The 17,896-nt window shown below is 34.3% G+C and overlaps 2 long non-coding RNA genes across 7 annotated transcripts; both read left to right on the top strand.

Moving 5' to 3' along the window:
• Positions 1–3,690: 3,690 nt before the first annotated feature.
• LOC110800460 (uncharacterized) lies at positions 3,691–11,430 on the top strand. 2 transcript variants are annotated; one of them, XR_008923134.1, is made up of 4 exons: positions 3,691–3,920; positions 4,147–4,301; positions 7,390–9,785; positions 10,701–11,430. It is a non-coding gene; the product is annotated as an uncharacterized lncRNA (long non-coding RNA). The 2 variants fall into 2 exon arrangements; XR_002536655.2 differs by having other exon boundaries at positions 3,697–3,920; positions 7,390–7,550.
• A 1,748-nt stretch (positions 11,431–13,178) lies between these two features.
• Positions 13,179–17,896, top strand: LOC110800458 (uncharacterized). 5 transcript variants are annotated; one of them, XR_008922930.1, is made up of 5 exons: positions 13,179–13,333; positions 13,624–13,752; positions 15,360–15,437; positions 15,538–16,595; positions 16,859–17,896. It is a non-coding gene; the product is annotated as an uncharacterized lncRNA (long non-coding RNA). The 5 variants fall into 5 exon arrangements; XR_008922927.1 differs by lacking the exon at positions 15,360–15,437; XR_008922928.1 differs by having other exon boundaries at positions 15,360–16,595.

The raw sequence follows: 17,896 nt of genomic DNA, 5'->3' as shown, positions 1-17,896 counted from the left end.
AGAATTAGCTACATCCAAAACACTATTTGGCAAGTACTCAACCCACAATCTTTGCCATAACTTGTAGTACAATTTATACATCTATGAAAAACAATGTATTATCAATTTATCGTGATAAAACAAATAATAAAAAGAATCTATATGTATGAATAAAAAAAAGTACTCTGTATTATTTTGCAATTTGAGGTCCAAATTCAATTGTTAAAATGTATTTGTTTCATGAAATTCCACACGAGTCTTGTATATTGAAGAATCTATATGGTAAAAAGATCACAAATCATCGTTTTCAAGTGTTTCATAACCTTGTGTCAAAAATCTTGAAAATAAAAATAAAATAGGCCCAAAACATCCCCCAACTCAATTTTCACCACTTCTCGCTTTCTCAACCTTATAGTGTTGTAAGTTTGTAACCTCTCGTCGCAACCCCTTATTTCGGACATCCAAAATTTTCCATTTTCTCCATCTCGTGTTTGCGTCAGTGGAGCATCCAAGCTTATGGTGAAGTAAAACGATAATAGTGGAAGAGATTATGTTCTTTTTTTTTGTAACGGAAAGGTACACTGAATTTATAGTCTCCATAGGCAAAGTAAAAAAAATAACAAAATAAAATAAAAAAGAAAAAGTCACTAGCTTCTCAAAACTAAGCGTATGAGAGAAGCTAATCTAATTCACAGTCGGGGTCTCGGCAAAAAAAATCGACATCAAACCATCAACCAAGAGAAGCCGAAGACACCAAGAACTCGAGTTCCTTGATACGGAGAACAATTCATGTAACAAAAAAAAGGGCAAAGAAGAACTACCCATAGTTATTGATTAACGATAAAATTGACAAGAAATTTGCTTGATTGAAATCTAGATGAAGTCAGGCTTGAAAATTTTCTTAATTTGAGGAGATAGGTTTTTAGAGAAAAGGGAGAACAACTCTCCCTAGAAAACCACACCGTCCACTGCATAGTGCATACCAATGTTAATTGTTGTACAAACTAGATTAGATCCCGTGCACGCACGGATTTTGATAATTTTTTTCAACAAAATATTTAACTGAATATTTTCCAACTATTGCATAGTTATAATATTTTTAACATACTCGTTTAAATTTATTCATCTAATATGCATATTTAAAATGTTATATATGATAATTTGACCAAAATATTGAGTGATATATCTTCTATTATTAATATAAAGATTTGACTAAAATATTACCAATTTAGAATAATTATTAGGAAAAATTGACATGAATAATCCCAACTTTCACCCATCTTCTCAAAATAATCCCAACTTTGGATTATTCCAAAATAATCCCAACTTTTGAGGGGACTTTCTCAAAATAAGCCAACTATTCTTTTTCTTGCCTACACTAATAATAGTTCGGATTATTTCGAGAAGGTACCTCCTAAAGTTTGGATTATTCTAAAATAATTCAAAGTTGAGATTATTTTGAGAAGATGAGTGAAAGTTGAGATTATTAATGTCAATTTTTCCTAATTATTATTACGTCGTACTCCCTCCGTCCCAAATTAGTTGTTATACTTTCCTTTTTCGTCCGTCCCAGATTAGTTGTTACACTTCTAAATTAGGAATGACCCCACAATTATTATATTGTCTCTCTCTTCCCACTAATTTTTTTGTAGTTCCCACACCCTCTCTCATTCAATTAAAAAAATACTCCACTAATTCCTATCACATCTACTTTTTCAATAAAATAACAATTGATAACCAAACAACCACTTATCACCTAAAACTTTGTGCAAAGGTAAGTGTAACAACTAATCTGGGACAGAGGGAATATCTATTATTGCCATAATTTATAAACTAAATTTTGTTTCCATACATAAATAGTTTATTAAAAAAAGGTAGAGAATAAAAATAAAACAAAACATATACACTTTTTTGGGAAAATGGTTTTTGGCGGAAAAAAATTGCACCAGGAATTAACACGTGTCATTCCTGGTGTCTCAATATATAGTATAATAGATAGATAGATAGATCAGATTTTTCATGAAATACCCCCGAATTTTTGCGTAATTCACTAAATGCCCCTCGACTTTCAGAAATTCACCAAATGCCCCTCACAAATGACTTAATACCCAAAATACCCTTACTAATGACGCGCCATTAGTCCTCCGTTAGCCTAATTTTTAAATTCACCAAATACCCCTATTTTATTACTTATTTCACAGAATACCCCTATTCTGAAACTTAATTCACCAAATACCCATAACTTAAAATTACCCATTTTGATGCTCAACGGCTACTTTTTATGTTTGAAAATTAGTCGTTGCTTATTGTTTGCTTATAAAACCCCATTTTCTGACTATTTATATTGTTTTGTTAATTTATTATCACTTTTGTCATGAGTTTTCTTTCAAAATCATCATCCACACCCATGAATCCACATATGTAAGAGTCCCAAACAATTTCTAATATTGTGGGAGGAAATTTCCATCCGGGGCTCCGATACAACACTCAGTAAAAAACCCCTTTTCAAAGGAATCTGATATGAGTGAAGCTGAAGTAATTCAATTTAAAGCTAACACCTTAATTTTCTTATTGTCCGAATGGTGAAGAGACTAAGAAATCAAGTTCAATAACGCATACATTTTTATCACAACCTCGATTTCAACTTGGATTCATGATGTGAAAATATTGAGTTTGGAGGCAAATCTTTGTCCCAAGATTCGTGTTTTTTCACTGGTTCATGAGATTTGGAACATACCTTAGTTTCATTTTTTTTTTCTTGTTCCCTCAAATCCAAAAATAGATATTTGTCCATAAATCTGACTATCTCAATAGGACCTAGCTCAAAAGAAAAGTGGGAAAACCTTTATGCCTCGACTGTAAGGTTGAGAGAAAGTTAGGAGATGGAAGAAAGATGTTTGGAGGCAGTAGAGACAAGAGACAAAAGGGAGTTAATGTTAAATAGGTGGCATGGAAGCGATAGAATAAAACTAATAAGAGCTTTATTTTTAATCTGTTTGCACATGTTAAAGATATTTCCCATATTGGAAAAGGAATACCTTCCGATTGCGTGGTAAATTTAATTACTTATAAAGAATAAGGTACAAAAGAAGTAGCTATTTCTTGAAGATTTGCGACGTTTTGAGGTGTTTTTAGGAGTGTTTTTTGTTTTAGTGTTGTATCGGAGCTTCAGATTGAGTGTTGTATCAGAGATTCGGATGTCAAATTTTCTCCCACAATAACAAAATTTATTTGGACTCTTACATTTGTGGACTCATTGGGTGTGGATGATGATTTTGAAAGAAAACTCATGACAAAAATGATATGAAATTAACAAAATAATAGGAAAACTACAATAAACAGTCAGAAAAGGGGTATTTATAAACAAACAATAAGCAACGACTAATTTTCAAACACAAAAACTAGCTGTTGAGCATCAAAATGGGTAATTGTAAGTTATTGGTATTTGATGAATTAAGTTTCAGAATAAGGGTATTTGGTGAAATAAGTATTAAAATAGGGTATTTGGTGAATTTGAAAATTAGGTTAACGGAGGACTAACGGCGTGTCATTAGTAAGGATATTTTGGGTATTAAGTCATTTGTGAAGGTATTTGCTGAATTTCTGAAAGTCGAGGGGCATTTGGTGAATTACGCCAAAATTTGAGGGTATTTCATAAAAAAATCCGTAGATAGATAGAGATAGATACGATACTCCGTATTACTGATTAAACTTCTCTCGAGTTAGCAGTGAGCCAGTGACTACTGAATTGGCCACAATCAAAGTTTTGGGTTCAGACGTTCAGTTTCCCGTCATTCTCTGAATTTCTCTTCTCTTTCCTCATTTGCATGTCTCCATAGTTATGAAAGGTTCCTTCTTTCCCCTTTTTCTTCCATATTGGACTGCAATTCTGCAACTTCCATCATGTCCTTCAAAGTCGAGGAAGGTATTTCTAATAATAGGTAAATTACGTTTTAGCAATTATGTATATTATAATTGTTCTTGTAATGAACATGATCGGAACAAAATTCTACAGAAAATGGAGGAAAGAAAGAAGTTAAGTATTATTAATTGGTGATTTGGGATTTCTTTGGAAACCCTCATTGACTTCAAAAATCCAGACAAAGATTCTGATTCCCATTAATTATTAATTTGATTTTTGATGTTTCTAATTTTTCTTATTGGTAGGAGAATGCAGGGGAAAGGGAAGAAGTGGAAGCTATGGAGGAGGCCATTAGAAGAACTGAATACTGAGCAAGTGTTCAAGACGACACCTTTGGTTTCGGATTCACCCGGTGTTCAAAACTATGCGATAGTGCTGCTGTTGGAGGATTTCAGGCTTGGTGGGTAGTTTAATTTTTTGGAATTTAAATTTTATACTTAGTAGTTTCATATTCATATTGATGGGTTTTCTGTTGATGGATATCCAATTATTTGATCTTTAGAGGGTTTCAAACTCTAAATTATTGGCATTATTGCTATTTCTAGAACTGTTTAAAACCTGGTCATAGTGGAAGCTAGAAATAAATGGCGTAAAGCAGGAAAATTAATCATCAACTCCTGTATCCTGTGGGTTTTTTCGTTGAACAACTGTCTGCAAGTCTGCAATGGATTGAGATTTGTGATAAAAATGTGTCAGTGACACGGTGTCACCTTGGTTAGCAACCTGTAGTTTCGAGTGTTCGGTTATGACTATTTGTTAGGTTTTGATCAGAATGTTCAAGGGTGCTTCTAAAGTTCTAAACATCGGTTTTTACGGGGTAATTAGTTGATTTAAGTCTATGAAGGGACTTGTTTCAGTGCATATATATCAACAGTAGGGAGTGTTCTTCACTTTTTCCCACAATAATCTATTTTAAGGGCGAGGTATGACTTCCTTTGTTTGAGAAAATTTCTTGTTAACCAAGTTTCTCTCAACTTCTTACTCTGGAATATTGAATCATAAGGTAACTCGAGTCATGTTTATGTGTGAAGGGTAACCTAATGCAAAATTTCATTTCTGCATTAACCTTATTCTCTGTGACTAGAGTTTCTCTAGTATCTCATTTCTTTCTAGCAGGTAGTATTATTGACAAAGTAGGTATACAGAGTATTATTGAAAATTAGGAGTTGCTGGACCATGTACCTTTTCCTGTATGATAGTTCCCTTAGTGTAAACCTAGGAGGAATACATTGGAATGGTTTAGGCAAGAGTTTTAATGGGTTTGTTTAGCAAGCTTCAATTTATTTACTTACTTTACTTTGTTTTGAAGGATGACTCTTACTCTTTTTTGTGCGTGTATGTTTGTGCATGTGAAACCATTTATAGTAAGCAGAACTACTGCTATCAGAAGCTTGTTCTTTTTTCTTAGTGGTAGAAGACGTAGATCTGTTGTTAACTTATGATCTGCGGAAGTGGTCCTAATAGATTATGCTGGTTTGATTGTGGTTAGCAAAAATCTAGCAAACTCTGTCGCTATGATGTTTCGAACCAATGGAGAGTTTGATGGGTTAGGTATTACACGGGAATTTACGAGAAACTTTATAGCAAATGCTTAATATTAGGAATTAGGATCATGTACGTCCTTTTCCTTTCATACTGTTGATATCACTGCTTGTAAGTTGACAAATTGTCAGGATATGTAATCTTTTTGGAGACTAAGTATGAGGTATGACAGCATCCTCGTATAAATTGCGCAGTGGGAAATGTAGAAGAACTAGTGTACTGAAAATCCAACCAACTTATCCAAAGTCTTACAGTTTATTCCTACTTGCTTCTTGCCTGAATTCTGGAGACAGTGAGATTGATTTTGGCATTCAAATACTTTTATCCATTTGATCTGTAAAGCTAAGTAATAGGGATGCCACAACATATCTCCTATGTAATGTTTTAGCTCATTAGTATACCTTTTTTTTGGGCTTACCTCCATCCTTCATCCCCAAAATGAAAAGGGGTTAGAGTAGAGAGCTAGAGATGTAAAAAGGGATGGGGGTTATGTAATGCATGAAATACATTTGCGACTGTGGTGAGACTACTGAAATTTGAAAGAAGGAAACTGTGGCCTCCTGTTCATTTAAAGAAGTGTTAAGCTGCAGAACTCTTTGTGACAAAAGAATGACCATCTGTGGAAGGTTGTTAATTTATGAAATTTTTACCTAGTTTAACATACTGTACAACCTACTTGTAATTTTTATGGCCAACTCACTATTAGTGATCATCACACATATAAGATATTGCTAGTTTTTAATAAAGTTGAATCGGATGTTAATATTGTCAACTTGTAAGAAATCTTATGCTGATATGAATACAAGGGCATTCAAAATGAGACACCCCCAAGGCTGAACAACCCTTTTCGGGATAAAGGAGTGAATGTTTCATTTCTTAAATATCTGTTTGCTTCATATGGAGATCCTTGGGAGAGATATTTTGCAAAGTTAGTACCATCAGCACTTAAATTGGTGTGTGTAGCTTTTAATTTTGAATCCTATAACCCCCAAATCATGAAACATTGAATCTGTTCTGGTTTTTGTTATCTGTTCTATATTCTTTATGGTTTTGTCTAATTTGAGCTATAATCTTTTTGTCGTACGCTGATCTTCTCCCTATCATTTTTAAGTGGAGTCCATACAAGGTGGATGATTTTGCAATGTTCAGCAATGCTACATTTTGAGAGTGACGTACTTTTATATTCCTGTTCACAAATCGTTGAGTAAATTGCAGAAGAGGAAGTTAAAATAATTATTGCTAGTCTTATTTAGCTTTGGTTTGGTTTATTTTCTCGCCTTATTGTAAGTGTAGCTATTTGATGGATGTTTGGAACAGTTTCTACTTTCTACCCACAAAACACTGTAGTATTACTCTGAAGAGTCAAGTTTTCAAAATTCTGTATTCTTTTTCTTTACAATCTTGGCACAACCCAGCCAAAATGACATGGCACGGAGATTTACCAAGATACTCTCACCATCACAGGACCACTGGACATTACACTCATGAAATCATATGTTTGTGATAACATGCTTTAATTAGATATCCTGCTATCTTTTCATCAAGGTGTAATTGAGTGCAACGGATTAATATTTATCATCTTAAAGTTTTTATGGTATTTATTGTTTCATTCGGGCTAGCTGGTCGGTTTGGAGGTTTTTTACTGTTATGGTGATTTATCGTTTCCAAAAGAAGTGTTATTTATTGTTGTTTTTGAGCTAAGAGTAGATGATTAAATGGTTTTGTTAAGACAGTGGCAAGCCAAATTGGTATATGTTATTTTGAATTTGGGAAAAGCATCCCAAAATTTAATGAGGGTTTCGTTGATGCCTAATTAGTTAATACTGGTGGGCTTTATACTTTTGCTACTGCATTTGTTTATTTGACATACCTTCTAAATTTATGCTCATTTGATAGTATCTAGAATATTAGTAGCAGATCTGGCATTAACAACGTTGTTCTTTTAGGTTTCTGTCTTAAGGGGACAAAGAGAGTTTCTTGATCACTGACACAAGAATGATGTGAGTCGTGGATTTTCAGCACTGTTTACTTGTAAGGAACTTGTAAGGAACTGTGAGAGAAGTCCGTCCATGTTGGTATCTGTCAGTTTGACTCAGTCCTATACGAGGTATGTTGTCTGCTTAAAATTGCTATTCACTCTTGTAGCCTATTTTTTTCAAAGTATATTAAAAGGTATTTATCCATTATATGATGATATACTGGCTTATGCATGCTCGTTCTTTTTCATTTGAGTAAATGTTGCATCAGGTATGCCGAATATTCATTCTGCAAGTCTCTTCTTTTGGCTTTGTGTGTAGCTATAGAAGCTAATTACAGTTTTTCTATTTCGGGAAGGGGGAGGGGGGTGATTGGACTAGTGGACTTGAGCTTTGAATCACACAATATACTGACGTATGTTTCCTATATTCGCAATGTAAACCATCCGTGACTGACTATTCAAGACATGAGTTTGACATTGAATAAATTGTTGCTTAAAAGTTATCATAGTTCGTAAAAGCTCAATAATGCAAGCTTTACGTGTTTATACTTTATACTTGATGTCAAATTAAAATGATTTCCACAATGGACTTGTTTTAATGCTGAAAACACCTCACACTTTGCGTCAATTTATTTGGCTTTGTATTGAGAAAGGTATACCATTTTGTTAATGTAATTTGTGAATAAATGTGAACTATGCGGAGACTTGTGAACTTGTGGTAGAATGAAAATGCAGCTCCTTGTTCGTGTTCTTTTGTCATTGTAGAAACAGGAACCGAAGTTCTATTGTCTGTTTTATCGGTAGTAAGGTGTTATCAAACTCCGTTTTGGAGCCTTCTACCTTTTACAAGATCAATGTTTTGGATAAAGGAAACGGAAATGACAATTGCTAAATGTTGTCTTGGGTTAAGTTTTTTTTCCCTGCCTTAATGTTACAGTAGGTAGCTGTTGATGGGTAGTGCCACTTTATGATCAGTAATTCAGTAGTATTGGAATCTCTCTCCCGTAAGATCTGAAACTATTGTTGTGGTTTATTCTACTTCTTTTTATCGTTTTGGGGTTTCAGATTTAACTATGAGATCTAATAACTTTGATCACTCATGGACTTGGTGGTAAGATCAATTTGAAAAGGTGTATGGCAGACGAGCAGAAAATTACAAAATTATACGAAGTATTACTTTAAAGACCAAGGTAAAGATACCATAAAAGTATGAACAATTGACTTGGAAATCGTGACGCATTTGTTTGAACATGTTAATTGTTACATTCCATTTCATTTACGTGTTGTCTTCTCTTCATGCAACCCTATTTGAATTCGAATGTGAATCACTGTTCTTATTTTCTCGTGTATATGGAAGTAGTCAGCCAATAAATCATTGTTATTACTTATTAGGTTTTGGACTCCGTTATTTGTAGAATGTTTTTGAAGTTTTGCACTTATTAATCTATAGTAACTGTTCTTGCTTATACATATTGGTCTGTGATAAGTACACGGCACTGCTTCATAATCTAAAGTCCTTCAGGACTTCTAACCAACTCGTAGTAAACTTAAGTCCTCTTACTCTGAAATACCCATGATTTAAGTTCTATGATTGCAGACTATTGTGGTCTGATGTTGTAAGACCACTATCTGATAGTTTGTTCTTAGTTCATCAAAATATTTGCTCTCTTTAAAGTCACAATAAAATATACAAGTAGTTTAAAAACATCGAAGTGTTGGAGCATATTTTCACGTAAGAAGGCCTGTGGTTATTACCTTCTGAAGATGTATATCGATCCCTTTTGATGTTTTTGACATGCTTAAAGGGTAAATTTCATTGAATCATGCTTTTTTGGTAAGAAATTTCTTGGTTCACAATGATGATATTTGTTACCTTATCGACTTACCGTTCGCACCCCAAAGGATCTTCATAAAAGGAAGCATATCATGTCTGATTTTTTTTTTTAAAAAAAATACTCCGCATTTTAAATTTTGTATTTTATGTAATCAATGGGGTGCTTTAAAATTTTTAACCTTTCACATGTAAAATACCACCCACCTCAGCATGACGTGGTGGAAACTCTATGCCCTACTCCTAAACCCTAATTCATTCCCTATATAAATGATGCTCACACATCTCTGAATCAGTGTGCTTCTATTGGCCTTCCTTCTATCTCTCTCTTCTCTCTCTTCTCTCTCTTTCTTTGGTTTTCTTTGTCATTGTTCTGAGTAGCAAGTTATCATGGCGATCCAAAAGGATCGAATAGCTTTTATGCTTGCTACCATGAAACGTCCAAGGAAGAAGAAAAGAAAGAAGAAATCTATGTTCCAACATATATCATATTGCATCAGCGATTTACCAAAATAGTCCCTAATGAACTGGAGGTATACCATACATCCAACTTCTCAATTGTGTTTAATTTGTACTTATGGCTTTTTTTTTTTTTGCATGTGGTTGCATTTTAATGTTATGATGAATGCCTATATTTGTTGGTTCTATCACCTATGTGTTGCATTTGGTTACGGTACAAATTCAACCCTGCAAAATTGACATAAAATAAAATACTTTCACCGTTAGTCTGTAATTTCTGCATGAGTTTATTGTCTAAGATTTCTTCATCCTCAGTTCTCAGATTCACCGATTATGAATGGTTTGCTCTTGTTAAATATTCATTCCCATTGCCCTCGTTTATTACCGTGTACCAACCCTGCATTTCAATGTTATGATGAATGCCTATAGTGGTTGGTTCTATCACCTATGTGTTGCAGTTGGTTACGGTACAAATTCAATCCTGCAAATTTGACATGAAATATGAAAAAGTTCTGTAATTTCTGTATGAGTTTATTGTCTGAGATTTCTTCACCCTCAGATTCACCAATTATGAATGGTTTCCTATAACTCCGTTCCACAATGATAATTCCAATTTAAAGTTTTGACACTATCCACAATTGATTAAAAGATTCTTCTAAATTCTTTTCTACATATAAGAAAAAACATATTCATGTGGAATCTTGTTTGATTAGTCTCAATGAGTCCATTAAACATATCATTTTTATAATTATTTTACTAATGTATAATTGAAAATAAGAATGATATAAAATGTCCATTGGCAAACATGAAAAATAGAAACTGAAACATCATTATGGAACATAGAGAATATTTGATACTGAAATGTGGGCTCATGGGGTTTTTCTTTTTTTCTTGATTTATTTTTTGTTAATATCCATTCCCATTACCCTCGTTTATTACCGTGTACCAAACAGTTGTTCATCTTACCATGTTGATTAATTTTCCTGCAGTTGTCGCCGCACTTGGATCCACTCTCCTTTCACCATGTCCAGATCCGATCTTTCAAAATTTCGTTATTGGTCGAGTGTTGAATGTTCTCTTACAAAATCAACCTGGCTGAAAACGAAACAAGATTGAGAATGAGATGGATTTGGTGGATCCCTCTGCAGACATGATCTCCTTCCTCGAGTACTCCAGTGAGATGAATGCAAGTAGTTCTTCAAAGGCCTGATCTTTGCTAAGAGTGATTTCAACTCGGCCTTGTTAACTCACCACCTGAAGTGTACATAACTACATATGTACATGTCAGTGATTTTAACTCGGCCTTGTTAACTCACCACCTGAAGTGACTACATATGTACATGTCAGTGATTTCAACTCGGCCTTGTTAACTCACCAGCTGAAGTGTACATAACTACATATGTATATGGTCAGTGACTCACTGGGACTTTTTATGCAAGTAGGAAGGAGGGTATCATGGTCATTTTGTTGCTGTAAGTTGTTGTATCACACAGGAGAGAGAGTTTGGTGCAATGTGCTGGGTGATTTATTTATACTCTGTGTGTATCATATGGATTTAAGTTAGGAGGTTTTGAGAGAAGACTGTCCTAACTTCTGTGTGATTTTCCTTTTAAAAAAAATGTATCAAGTGGATTGCAAACGAAGTGTGTGCCAAAAATATTGTGAAAAATGTAAGGTTTTGGGACGTTCTAACATGTATACATATATTATTGACCTTTATTGTTTGTCAATATTCCATAGCTTTATTTTACAAAATGCGTTTAAAGATAGGGTACTTTATAAAGAAAATCGGCAATGGCGGCAATGGCGGAAGTGTACGCGTTGTCGTTGTAGGAGTATCACACAGGAGAGAATGTGTTGGGTGATTTATTTATATGTATCGAATGGATTGCAAACGAAGTATGTACCAAAAATATTGTGAAAAATGTAATGTTTTGGAACGTTCTAACATGTACATGTATATTATTGACCTTTATTGTTTATATATAGTCCGAATGTGTTTTCCTTTATTGTTTATAAATATTCCGAATGTGTTTTATTTAATAAATTATCGTTTCCCCTTGTTCTATTGAGTAAATAATAATCTGCAATAAAAATTGTCATCAAACTATCTTTGATGAGTTTATTTTCGTAAAAATTACTTATGAATGGAAGCCAAGCGCTTGAATTTTTTTTTTCAACATAGAGATCCTCAGTTTTCATTTTTGGTACAACTTCTTTGAAAATTTTGATATGCTTGCATAACTCTCGACAGTCGAGCATTCAAGGGTATATCTCACCACACTTAATATTTCTTCTGTCTTGATTCACGCTGTTTTTCTTTCTCATTTTACGTGCCGACGGACCGATACAACTCACAACTCCAGACTCCTCCACATTAGTTTTTCACTAACTTCTATATTTTTTTTTATATTATTCAGATTTAAACAAGACTCTTCATACTTTTACACTTTAACCTCAAACTCATTCCATATCACTTAAACTCCTTAAATAATAATAATAATTCAAATGCCGTGTCATTATGACATTGGTTAATAAAAATAATTAAATGTCACTCTTTTCATCCCCATGACAGAGTCTTGGAATGAGTTTGTATTTTCAAAACCACCTTCAAAACTCATGATAGTCTTGCACTACATTATGGAACAAGACCCCAAAAACCAAGAGTTGGCCTAGTGGTTTGGAAGACCTCCTTCCACCCATGTGACAGGGTCGATACTCACTCGTTGCAAGAGGTGGAACCCTCATATTTTCCTCTTACTTTTAAAGGAACTTTCCTTACCTATAAAAAAATATTATTGCAAGACGACCCACTAAACTCTTGCATCAAGACTTCAACGCTAGTCTGAGCTAAGACTTTCACATCAGCTTTTTATGGAGTAGTTTTTATTTATTTTTAATTTGTCGAATTCTTGTTGAGATCCGATAAAATTTATTGTTTAAACATTTTAAGTAGAGTCTTGATATTCCAAGATTTTTGCTCAGACTTTTTCATACTCTCCCGATTAAATGAGAGGTCTTAGGTTAATACTCAATAAGACTATTGCTCAGACTAATGCTAATCTTGTTTATAGGCTGACTAAAACTAGTTAGTTTGTTAGTATTAGAGCAAGATTAGCGGTAGTCTGAGCAATAGTCTGAGCAATAGTCTTGTTGAGTATTAACTTAAGACCTCCCATTTAAGTGAAAGAGTATGATAAAAGTATGAGCAAGAGTCTTGGAATTCCAAGACTCTACTTAAGACGTTTAAACACTAAATTCAATCTTAATTATTATTATTTATTATTTTTTATTTTATTATTTTCATAAGTTTGAGGAGTCTTGAATGAGTACGAGGGGTGAAGTGGAAAAATTAAGTAAGTCTCAAAGGGTCTCAACAAGAATCCGATTAATTGAGAATAAATAAAAATTAATAAAAAAATAACGTAGAATTCTTAGCTTATACTAGCGCTAATCTTACTCTTAAGTAACTCTCTTCGTTTCCATTCATAAATAGAGTAAGAGGGGTGTAAATGATCCGACACTCTGGCTTTCTCATTGCACTTTCGTCCAAATTTGAACTGCAACCGCTGACAACCTTGGTTACTCTTTACTCTCTCGGGTTTCCGTGAAGTCGAGCCAGGTATTCGTTGAACTCCTCCCTCACCCACCCTAATTTTTTTTTCAAAGTTTAGCAATTTGTATAATTCTTTTTGTAACGAAGATGATTTGATCAAAATTCTACAGAAATTGTAGGAAAGAAAAAACTCGTTAATTAGTGAGAAAGAAACAATGTATTATTGATTGGTGCTTTCGTGATTTCTTCGAAAACCCTAAAAAAATCTAGACAAAGATTGTGATTCCCATGTAGTTTTACCTCATTGTTTGTAAATTAATTTATATTATTTTTATTTGTTTCCCATTTATTGGTAGGATAATTCAGGGGAAGGGGAAGAAATGGAAGCTGTGGCTTGTGGAGGAGTCCATTAGGAGAATTGGATACTTGGAGAGTGTTAAGACCATGTGTTCAGTGCTGTTGTTGCTGACTTGCTGCTATTTTGGGTAGTTGTTCAAGTATTTGAAATTTAAATTTTATAGTTTCATAATCACGTTGAAGGGTTTTTGGTTGATGGATATTCAATTATTGGGTCTCAATATTCTCAAAAGGGTTTCAAACTCTAAAAGTGTGTATGGTTTAGTTATTGCTATTTGTAGAACTGTTTAGAAACCTGGTCATTAGTGGAAGCTAAGAATAAATGATGAGTCCTTTCAATTTGACGATATATTCGAGATAGACTGTCAGGACCAGTCCTGTGACTAAGAAATGTCTATCAAGTGAACTTGAATGTCAAAAGTTGAAAATGGTCCCTGGTCGGAGTTTTCTATAAATGGGATAAGACAAGAAAATTAAACAACAACTCATATGACCTTGTGCTTGTGATAATGTGCTTTTATTGGATATATCCTGTGGGTTTTTTCCTTTGAGAAAACTGACTAAAATGGGTTGAGATTTGTGATAAAAATGTGTCACCATGGTTAGCAACATATAATGTATCAAATGTTCAGTTATGACAATATGTTAGGATTGATTGGTATAGGGTGCTTTAATGTTTTAAGCCTCCTACCATCCATTTTTATTGGTAATTAGTTGATCTTAAGGGGCATGTTTCTGTGCATATATCAAAAGTGTTCAGTATTCTTCACTTCTCTGTGTGTGAGTGTGTGCGTGCGCATGTGTGAGTTCGTGTGGAACTGTGTATATTCATATAGTAAGAAAATTTAACTTTCAAAATTTTGTTCTTAGTGGCAAAGCTGTTAGAGTTGCCTTATGATCTGTGGAAGTGGTTCTAATATACTATGTTGGCTTGATTGTGGTTGCACGAATCTAGACAACCTCTCTCCACTATGGTTTTTCGAAGCAATGAGGAGTGTGGCGGTTAAAGAAATTAATATAATAAATAGTTAAGTAGATACATATTACCAAAAAAAAATAGTTTCTTTTACTGGGGCAAAATAGTTCAGGACTGAATATGAAATGTGACAGTACCCTTGGCCCTTGCTTAAATTGCATAGATAAAGAATGTGAAATTAGAGGAAGAAGTATACGGAAAATCTAACCGACTTCTTGAAATCTTACACTCCCCAAGGCTGCACACCCCTGTTTATTGGACTAAGGGAGTGAATGGTTTCTTGACCTTCTGTTTGCTTCTTATAGAGATCCTTGGGAGAGAATAATTTTGCAAATCACGTTCCGTTTGTTTATTACTTAAATTGCTATGTATAGCTTTGAATTTTGACTTGTTTAATTCCAAAAATTTCATGGAGCATTGAAGTTCGTTTTTGGATTTTGTTTTCTGTTCTGTGATGTTTATGGTTTTGTCCAATTTGGGCTATAATCTTTTTGTTGTTTGCTGGATCTTCTCTTTATCAGTGTCAAGTGGAGTGTATATAAGGCAGATGACTCTGCAATACTCAGCAATGCTACACCTTTAGAATGACATATTTGTTATACACCTCTATTTGCATTGATTTGGTATACATCCCTTCTCATGAGATAAATTTCCTGTATTGTATCAAAGTTTTCTACCTTCACCATGCTTGTTCACAAGTAGTCAGGTAATCGAGGAAATGGAAATATTAACTGCTAGTCCTACTGTTTCTCTTGATAGGTTTTTTTTTCTTGCCTTATCGTTAGAGTAGCTAACTGATGGGTGGTTGGAACAGTTTCAACCCACGAGATATTACAAGTATTGAGAATTCTCTTAAAAGTTGAAAGTTTTTCGTTCTATTTCCTCCTTTTGTGTTCATTCCATTTCTTCATATTCTTTTAACTTTTGGAGGTTTCAGATAATTTGGAGAAGTAGTGACCTGATTGCTCGTGGACTTGATGTTGCACTCTCACTTGCTCCGCGGAAGAATTCTATGGCAGACATAGCATTCAAATTACACTAATCACACGTTTCACTGTTCATAATTTAATATGCTAGCATTTGAGCTCCTCGGTTATCAAGGTATATATACTTTTTTCTTCTTTAAAGACCAAGGTATAGCTACTAATAAGTTGTGAAATACGTAGTATTTAGTGACATATCTTCACTTCACGTCCTCAGTGCATGTTAATATGTTTCAAATTATTAATTTCGAAATCTAGTAGGATTTTGGATTTTGGCTATTATTTTTTCATTTATTTTCAGCTACTGTAACTGATCCTGGTTTCAGCAATTTCATGTTCATTATCACGATAAAGAAGGAACCAAAACTTTCTGTCTATTTTATCTTTCACAAATTTGCTATCAAATATTGGTTTGAAACCTTCTTTATTCACTATTGTTTATTGCAACGTTGTTCAATATTTTGGAGAAAAGATAATGCCAATTGGTAGCTATAATGTTGCTTGGGTTAGGTTGTATTTTCTTCTCTTCATGTTGAAGTAGCTAACTGAAGGGTATTTGAAAAAGCAAGATTTTCATAAATGGAAGCAAATCAACCTTTTTTTCATTTTTTTTTAAAAATTAAATCTCCTTTGCACTTTTATATGTGTATTATACGTAATTAATGGGGTGCGTAAATTATTTTACCTTTCACATGTAAAACTCTATCCATCTCACTCAGCATGATGTGGAAACTCTATCTGTGATTCTCTGTGTCCAAGGACTTCCCTATAAAAATGATATCACACATCTCTTAATCAGTGTGCTTTGTCCATCTCTCTCTCTCTCTCTCTCTGGTTTTCTTGGTCGTTGTTTTACTGAGTAGCAACTTAGCATGGAGATTCAAAAGGATCAAGTAGCTTTTATGCTTGCTACCATGAAATGTCCGAGGAAGAGGAAAAGGAAGAGATCTAAGCCCCAACATATATCATATTGCGTCAGCAATTCACCAAAATAAACTCTGTCGAATGGGAGGTAGACCATCTAACTTCTCAATTGTGTTCAATATAAACGTTTGCCATTTTTGTGCATTTGCATACATAAATATAGGATTAATTGATTATGAATGCTTACAATTGTTTCTTCTAAGCGGTGCATTTGGTTATCTTTCTATGGTGGAATTTTGCCACCATACAAATTTGACCTGAAATAATAAGATGTGATAAAATGATCTCTTAGTATCAAAGTCCAGATTTGATTAAGATTGATTCTTTACTAACAACAACTGCCTCTTGCAGATTTGCAACCGCATGTAACCATTACCTCATTTTCGTCCTCGTGCCAAATCCAAAGCTGCTGTCTGACTTTTGCAAAGGGGTCACGAAAATGCCTACCACAACCAATACCACCACTATAATTTCCCCGTGCAATCTCCATCGACATTCTCTCTCTCCTTTGCATCCGTACCATGGTTGCCTCTATTGTGCGTACTACCCCAGCGATGGTGTCGTCTATGGACACACATCAACGTCTTGCCCAAAAAGTTTGTACTTGATCTCGACCACCTGAACCCTGGTCTCAGCCACACTGATGAGCGTAAGCCTACAATTTCTATTTCCATTGATTAATGGATTCTCGTCTTTGCGCTTGAAAGGTCGGAAAGATCCTCAAATAGAGGCTAAAAAAATGGATGACTCCTTCCTTGAATATCCAAGTGATGTAAGTGATTCTTTGGAGATCTCTCATCCTTTATCATCATTATCATCATCATTACCCCATTGCCTCAAAGAGGCTCCCGCAACAAGCGGGTAAGGGGGGGTCGGACGTATGCAACTTTACCCGGTGCAGAGAGGTTGTTTCCAATTGACCCAAAAGCGATAATAGGAAAATGAGACGACCATCTTTTACTTCATGGAAAGGAATCGAAGAGGCTTTAAGAGGCTTTTTGATTTAGTCCATTACATCCCAAAGCCAAAAGAACAAATGAATCTTTTGCGAATAGAAATTTCAGTCGCCTCATTTGTCGAAGATGTGATCATTTCAAGTACAGGCAACAGAGGTCCTTGATGATTGATCAATATGTATTAACGGATTGCAAACGTATGTAATAAATAAATAGATATTTTGAATTTAAGTTTAACTAGAAAAGTTCATTCTTGGTTGTTTAGGAGCCACAATGGACAACGATGTAACAACCACGATTTGATCTGATGTCTTTATGTGCGAGAAATGTAACTTAGGTTTGGAACTTGTAAATTAGTACTTATCTTTATGACTACCTGTGAATAAACAATGTAATCTCTCCATTTCCAAGTACTTCGTCTGGTATTTTTCTC

Source organism: Spinacia oleracea, chromosome 6, assembly GCF_020520425.1.
Source record: "Spinacia oleracea cultivar Varoflay chromosome 6, BTI_SOV_V1, whole genome shotgun sequence".
NCBI lineage: Eukaryota > Viridiplantae > Streptophyta > Magnoliopsida > Caryophyllales > Amaranthaceae > Spinacia > Spinacia oleracea.
This window is presented reverse-complemented; position numbering and strand designations above follow the sequence as displayed.